Source organism: Petaurus breviceps, unplaced genomic scaffold (assembly GCF_028583685.1).
Source record: "Petaurus breviceps papuanus isolate PSGF00001 unplaced genomic scaffold, PetGlider_PUasm1.0 90638, whole genome shotgun sequence".
Lineage (NCBI taxonomy): Eukaryota > Metazoa > Chordata > Mammalia > Diprotodontia > Petauridae > Petaurus > Petaurus breviceps.
In genome coordinates this window covers 8,731,658-8,740,077 of record NW_027187295.1, presented here as the reverse complement: position 1 = coordinate 8,740,077, position 8,420 = coordinate 8,731,658, and the positions used below count along the sequence as shown (strand labels likewise).

The window sequence follows — 8,420 nt, the reverse complement described above, 5'->3', positions numbered from 1 at the left end:
ATAATGATATTGATTTCAGCATAGCAGTGTTTTAACTCACCAGTCTGTCCTGAAACATACTTCTTCAACACTAGGCAAATACAGAAGATGTAGAATTAAACTGAGTTTCAGGGGTGTCTCTTTTACCTATCTAAACCAATCCTAGCATAGTTGGTGAAAGGTGGTGATGTTCATGACCTTTGGCACCTGCAGTGGGTAGACCTGGTGCTGCTGGTAGCTTTCTGGCTACTTAGGAGAGCCAACATCTAAAGCATCATAGTCTGGAGCAAGACAGACATAGGCCTTCTCTCCATCAGGCTGGATCAGTGTGTTGACCTTGGCCACGTCGATGTCATACAGCTTCTTTACGGCCTGCTTGATCTGATGCTTGCTGGCCTTGACGTCCACAATGAAGACTAGGGTGTTGTTGTCCTCAATCTTCTTCAGAGCAGACTCGGTGGTCAAGGGAAACTTAATGATGGCATAGTGATCGAGCTTGTTTCTGTGAGGGGCACTCTTCTGAGGGTATTTGGGCTGCCTTCGAAGTCTCAGCGTCTCGGGTCGCCGTAAGGTGGGGGATGTTCTTTTTGTGGCTATGGATACCCTTCAGCACTGCCTTCTTGGCCTTCAAGGTCTTGGACTTGGCTTCTGTCTTGGGGGGGACAACAGCCTCCTTCTTCGCCTTCGGCACCATGTTGGGGGAAAGGATTCCCCCTTCACTTCTAACGAAGATTGTACAAGAAAAAGAAAAAAATATCAGTTCAGCAGAAATACCTGACACACAGATTGGATCCGACAACATGCATAATGGTCCACACCCATAGCCTCCTTCCCGTCTCCTTCTCCTCCCCTCCTCAGTGAAGAGATAGAGGCACATTTTCTCAGCTCCTTTTTTGGGTCACACTAGGTAATTATCAATATACAACATTCAGTTTCATTTTATTATTCTTTCCATTTACACTTTTTAATCATTGTGAGTATTCTTTTCCTTCTCCTATTTACTTTATTCTGTTTCATTTCAAATAAATCTTCCCCTATTTTGCATAATTCTTCATATTCATGATTTCTTATGGCACAGTAATGATCCATCACATTTATGGATGACAGTTTGTTTAACCATTCCCCAACTAATGGGCACTTACTCTCTTTATAGCTTTTTGTTGTTACAAGAAATGTTGTTATGAATATTTTGGCATATATAGGATCTTTCAGTTTTTTACTTCCTTGGCATATAAACCTACCAATGGGATCTCAGGGTCAAAAGGTATGAACATTTTAGTTACTTTTGTATCCAATTCGACATTGCTTTCATGATGATTCATAGCTCTACCAACATTGTATAACAAGATCTTAGATTTAGAACTGGGAACAAGCTTAGAGATAATTAAGTCCAAACCCCTCATTTTTTAGATTAAGAAATAGAAATCTGTGGAGGGGAGTTGTGACTTGTCTAAGGTCACATAGCTAATAAGTATCCGTGGCAGGATTCAAACCTAGGTCTTCTTTATTCTTGAGTCCAATACTGCTATCCACAACACTACTTTGGAAGAGATCTTAAAAGTCATCAAATCCAACACCTTTATTTTACATGTTAAGAAACAGATACCTAGAGAGATTAAGAGACTTGCTTCTTGTTGTTCAATTTCTTCGGTCATGTCTGATTCTTTGTGACCCTATTTAGGGTTTTCTTGGCAAAGATACTGGAGTGGTTTGCCATTTCCTTCTCCAGCTCATTTTATAGGTGAGGAGACTGAGGCAAACAGGGTTAAGTGACTTGCTCAGGGTCACACAGCTAGTAAATGTCTGAGGCCAGATTCAAATGAAGAAAAATAAGCCATTGTGACTCTAGATAGGGCATTGTAGCCACTGCACCAACTAGCTACCCAAGGGGCTTGCTTAGCATCAAATAAACTATTAAGTGTATAAGGCAGGATTCAAAACCAAGTCCACACCATCACTTAAACTGTCTCCCCAAAGCCCTTATAACTCTCTCTATATCTTTTGTTATATTTTCAAATTTGCTGAGTGTGAAGTGAAATCATAGAGTTGTTTTAATGTGCATTTCTCTTGTTATTAGCAATTTGGAGCAATCTTTCATGTGATTGTTAATAGTACATAATGCTCCTTTAATAACTGTTTCTGTCCATTAGTCAATTATCTATTGGGGAGTGGGTCTTGGTCTTATTTTTTGGATTAATTTCATTTACATCTTAGATATTAGAACTTTATGAGAAATATTTAATACATTTTCCCACCCAGTAGTTTATTCCATCTGTGAAAATTTTATTAGTACAAAACCTTTTTAATTTCCTGTTGTGGTGAGTGAAAATTTCAAAGGGACAGGGTAAATTGTAATTGATTTTTATTAATTACAGCTAATTAATTAAATGAGCTCATTTGTTATTCTTGGTGAGCAAAGAAAGACTTTAACTGTGAAAGCTTCAAAACTTATAAAGCCTTTGGAAATGGGGAAACATTTAAGGGTGGAAATGAACACTTATTGATTAATAAGTAATGAGAAAATGAATATTATAATGAGAGATGGGCTTATTCTAATGAGGATCTTCGGATGTGACTCTGATTCTTCATTCTTGATGACAGAGGCTTATCTGTACTCCATATCACCTCATCTGTGGTAATCTAGACAAAAGGGGAAGTCCACTTTCACCCAGACCTATCTAACAAAAACACAATGGGCCAGAATCCAGCAATTCACCTAATCTAAAATTTCTTTACCTTTTGATCAAATCTGAGTTTTCCCAGTTGGGTGCATCTTGTCCCTTATTTCATCTCATTATATGCCTTGTACTTCAAAGGCTATATGAATAGCCTACAGAGGGTGATTTCTGGATAAGGAAATGAGAAGGGAAAAAATCTTAATGCTAATTCAGTAATTGGCTATTAATATGAGAGAAATAATCATTTCTCTTACTGTAGTCATAATTATCTTTTATCTTTTGTGATCTCTATTTTTTGTTTCATTCAGGAATTTCACTCTAACGTCATTTTGAAAGTTACCTCCATCTACTTTTTTTCAATTTTTAAAATGATATGACTTTATTTTTGAATCAAGTATTGGACTTACTGTGGTATGTGGTATAAGTTTTTGGTCTAAACTTTTTTTTTTTTTAACCAAACTGCTTTCTAGTTTTCCAAGCAGTTGGGTTTGACTGATTTCTGATTCCTGCTTATAATATTCCTTTTTGCTGATCTATTTCTCCTCTTCCTCTCTCCCTCTCCCCCCCCCCCCATTAACAGAGAATTTCTTTTCTTTTCTTTTTTTTTTAGATATTTGTTCATGGGTTTTTGTGTTTTTTTTTTTGGAGGGGGAAGGGCAGGGCAATTGGGGTTAAATGACTTGCCCAAGGTCACATGGCTAGTACGTGTTAAGTGTCTAAGGCTGATTTGAACTCAGGTCCTCCTGACTCCAGGGCCAGTGCTTTATTCATTGCATCACCTAGCTGCCCCTTAAACAGAGAATTTCAATGATTATCTGGAAGCACTGGTCCTTCTTCATTTTTACTTTTCTGTCCATGATTTTTATTTGAGTTTCTGGCCTATTAGTTTTTCCAAATAATTTTGATTTTTTTCTAACTTTTTAAAATAAAACTTTGGGAATATAATGGGCATAGCACTAAATCTGTAAATTAATGTTGATGTCATTATTTTTATTTGTTGTCACAGCCAGAATATTAGCAATGAATATCCCTGTAATTGTTTACTTTCTTTTGTTTTTGTATAGAGTGTCTGTAATTAGAATGTGAGCTCCTTGAGGATAGGTACCAAGATTTTACCCCCTGCTTTTTTTGGGAGGGGTATCTCTAGCACTTAGCACAATGCCTGGCACATACCTAAATATTGATAAATGCTTGTTGACAGACTGGTTCTCTTTAATTCTATTTATATGTTGTCAGTGGGTCTTAATAGATTGATTAACTCACAGATATTTTAAGTATTTTAAAATTATTTTGCTGGAATTTCTTTTTCTTTGCACCTTTTTCATACCTACATAGAAATGCTGACAATTTTTGTGAATATATTGTGTATCCTGTGATGTTATTAAAAGTTAATTGTTTCAAGTTAATTCTTTGTAAATCATTTAATCAATCATCTTATCAATTACTTTTTATTTTATACTTACTATGTCAGCCACTGTATTAAACATTATAGCAAAAAAGGATTATTTCATTTCCTCTATGCTAATAATTTGTACCTTTGGTTTATTTATCTTTCCTTATAACTGTCACTAGCATTTATAGAACTATGTCAAATGATCTGCGAGAAGTCATGTCTTTATTTTACTCCATTATTTAATAGGAAAGTTTCTAGGGTTTCCCTATTGCAAACAGTATTAGTATGCACGAGTGTGTGTGTGTGTGTGTGTTATGTATGTGTATACACACTATGGCAGCAGCTAGGTGGGACAAGATAAGAGTACTGGGACTAAAGTTGGGAATACTTATCTTCTTGAGTTCAAATCTGGCCTCAGACACTTACTAGCTATGTGACTGTGGAAGAGTCATTTAACCCTGTTTCTCTCAGTTTCCTCATCTATGAAATGAGCTAGGGAAGGAAATGGCAAACCACTGCAATATCTTTGCCAAGAAAACTCCAATTTAGGTTATGGAGAATCAGACACGACTGAAAAATTACTTGATATACATATATATGTGTATATATATATATATGTTTCTATAATATTAAAATGTCTCCTTAATAATAACTACTCTTTAGGATTTCAACTCTAAATAAGTATTTTTTTCTTTATCTTTAAGCAGAATTCTTGTAGAACTTAGGGAATTTCTGAGCAAACTATTTTTAGGAGATTGATTCTAAGCTTGTTTCTCTCTACATGAGTCATCTTGGCAAGATACCCTATCATGTATATAATGAAAAGTTTGCTTTGGTATTTTTCTTAGTTAAAAGTCTTAATTACCTTATTTACTGATTAATTTTGTCATTAAAAAGTCACTGGGATAGAAAGAAAATCATAAAACCATCCTTCTCTCAAGGAACTTACACTGTCAGAACATACAAAATGTATGCATAAAATTATATACCCATAAATATAATCCTGTGGTTTCTCGTCTGGCTACTTTAGTTTTTAATGATTATGTTAATTACTTTCCTAATAATTCCAAATATATTCTTACTATTCCATCCTTGGATATTGATATAAATCTTGATTATAGTGAATATTTTTGAATTTATTTTTGTAGCATTTTTGCTAGAGTTTTATTTATAATGCTTGCATCATTATTAGTGATATTGATCCATAGTGATGCTTCTTTGTTTTATTCTTCTCTGGATTAGATATTAGCACCAGATTTTTCTTATAAAAGGAATTTGGTGGGATGTTTTCTTTCCCAATATCTGAGAAAAATTATGTAGAGTGGACATTAATTGTTCTTTAATTATTTGATAGAATCCATTCTGGTCCTGTTTTTAAGGTTCTTTTGAATTCTTATTGATTTTTCTACTGAATTTCTTTGTTTAGATTTCTTACCACTTTAAAATTGTACTTGATTTTTTGTCAGATTTCACCCTTGTGTCCCTTTTAATCTTCAAAACGTAAACCTTTTCTTGGTTACTGGTGAATATTTTATCTGAATGTTTTTCCCCTGATGCTTTTTCTTATAGCTCTGGAATATTTATATATGCTATCCTAATGATATGACACTCGTCTTTTCTTTATATATGTATCAACAGACATAAAATGTAATCAGGTATGGAGAATTTTCTGATTTTATTGTGTATTTTATATTACCCATCAAGGACATGGGATAGAATCCAGGAGCAAGAAGATCTGACAGTACTTTATAACTGTAAAAGAGTGAATGTTTTGAGAAAATGTCACTTAGTCATATAATTTTTAGAAACTGAAAGGGCTTAGAGTGAAATTAAGTGAATTTCCTAATGTCACACTTACAGTGCCAAAGATACTAGAACCCAGATCTCAACTCCAAAGTGAACTTTTTACTATGCCTTGCTGCTTTTAGATATACTGTATTTTTCACAGTAATAAAAACTGGAATTTCTTCTCATTTCCACTCTTCTTAAGTAAAGAAGTTAGATTAAGATCATGGTGAACTGGTATTTATTTTGGTTACTCTTTATGAACAATACAAATCTGGTAGTTTTGTTAAAAAAAAAAAGCTGTGGTCTTTATTTCAACTAGATATATTATTGGATACCAGAGAGGGAGGAAGGGAAAAACCTGAGGGACTGCAGATGTGGAAGTCAGACAAGCAAGATAAACAATTGAATAGTAAGGAAATGGTTTCTCAAGCAACAGTAAATCTGTGAGAATTTATAGCATGTATTTCCCAATTGTTTCATTTTTTAATGGTCTGGATAAAATACATGAAGCCTTTGGTTGGAATCTATTGAAGGTGTGAAAAGTTACATTAATCCTACTAACTAAGATACAATCTTGCCTTCTAATACTTACTAAAATGACTTCAGATTTATTCAGCCAAAGAAAAAAAACAGGATTAAATAACACAATTGAAATGTTCTTTCGCTTTTCTCTTATTCTTTCTACCCTCATTTTTTGGTTGTCCTAATTACATTTTTTTTTAAGCAATTGGGGTTAAGTAACTTGCTCAAGGTTACATGGCCAGTTATTTCTGGGTGTGGTGCTGAGTGTCTGAGCCCGGGATTCGATCTCCAGGTCAATCCTGACACTGGAGCCGGAGCTCTTACTCGCTGTGCTACCTGGCCGCCCCTGTCCTAATTACATTTTAAAACAATCTCTCATTTTCCTTATGTTCTGTGTTACCTTTAGAAAATCTGTTAACAGCTTTGATGACCAAGCAACAGGAAGCCTTTTTTGGGAAATGATGATTCATCCCAGCAAAAGACTAGTGGTTTGGCATGAGCCTTTCATTTGGAATGTTAAGACTGGCCCTTATAAAATGACTTGTGGCAGTAGATGTCACTGTTGGTCTTTGTTAATAAAAACTCAAGAGATATTAGAGAACATCACATATGCAGGTTATCCCTATTATAGTCATTGAGAACAAGTGGGCTACTGAAATATTGTCTATCTTGTTGGAATAAAAAGATATTAAACATATACACATACTATTCACTGTCTATCTTTAAAGAGTTGGTACAACTTCACATGGGGATGTATGTAGAAAAACATATACTTGCCACTGGAACCAATTTTTTATTATATTTTGATTAACTTTTGATATATTTGCTAAAATCAAGTTAAAAATTAGTTTCATGTTAATAACTTTATTTACTCTTTATGTGATGCCTTTTCCTAAAGCTCCACTTCTGTTTTTATGAGTCCCAATTTCTTCACTCACAAAATGGGCAATATACCTATTTTATCAATCTTATATGCAAACTTATTATATATAAATGATAAATATATATTTATATAATTAAATATTTGTTATGTAAATAATATAAATAATATAAATAAACAATAAGTAAATACATTTTTATTTAATAAATATTAATTTATTAACAAGTAAATAAATATAGAATATAATATTAAAATATATAATAAATATGGTTATATACTATTTCATAAAATAAACATAAATAATAAAATATGATGTAAATAAATTATTAGTAATTATTCTTTCCTTCATCTTTTGTAGCTCATCTCTTATGCTTAGTGTGAGTTCCTTACTCCTGGCATACAATGTCCACCTAGTATTCATATCCACTATTGGAATTTCATCTTCTCTTTCCGCTGTACCACACCACCATAGTCAAAGTACTTATGAACCAGTCTATTGGTGAGAATCATTTACTAGTCTGGTTCTCTGAAAAATAAAGGCAGTATATTCCTCAGGCCATGCTCAGAAACCTTTCTGTTTTGTTTTAGCCTGTTGGCTTAGCCTCCTAGAGCTTAGCCCCTTGATGAGGCACTGGTGTGGCACCTCGTGCCTAACACAAGTCATTATTTTATTATTCAGAAAAGCCTTTTGCACTGAATTAAATATTTGAATTTGTGCGAAAAATCTTGTTAATTTCAATTTCCTGAGTGGAGAGTATTTCTCTATTTCTTTGCTTTCATAATTATCATTTGTTTTCCAATATATTTGATTTGGCTATTATGTCAGGCTTGGGAAATCTTTTGAACTCCTTACTGAGGAACAGGAACTCCCTGGCTAAACCTCTGCTTTGTACCTACTTCTAGAGGACAGGATTTGAATGGGAGTCTGGTTTCAAGTCCAAGAGAAGCACCTGGCTAGCTCATTTCATAGCATGGCATACCCTCAAACTTACACAAGGAGAGGCCTAGTCATGTAGCTAAAATAAAAAAAAACAACAACCTGGAATGGGTAGCATGCCAAAAACATTGTATGTATACGTGTGTGTATTGTGTGTATATGTGTGTATGTATACATACACACAAACACACACACATACAATTAATTTTTAATCTGGGTTACAACTTGGCATCTTCTCTGAAA

The 8,420-nt window shown here is 34.1% G+C and overlaps 1 pseudogene; it reads right to left on the bottom strand.

Annotated features, from left to right (window-relative positions):
* Positions 1–225: 225 nt before the first annotated feature.
* LOC138143354 (large ribosomal subunit protein uL23-like) lies at positions 226–680 on the bottom strand (annotated as a pseudogene).
* Between the last annotated feature and the right edge of the window lie 7,740 nt (positions 681–8,420).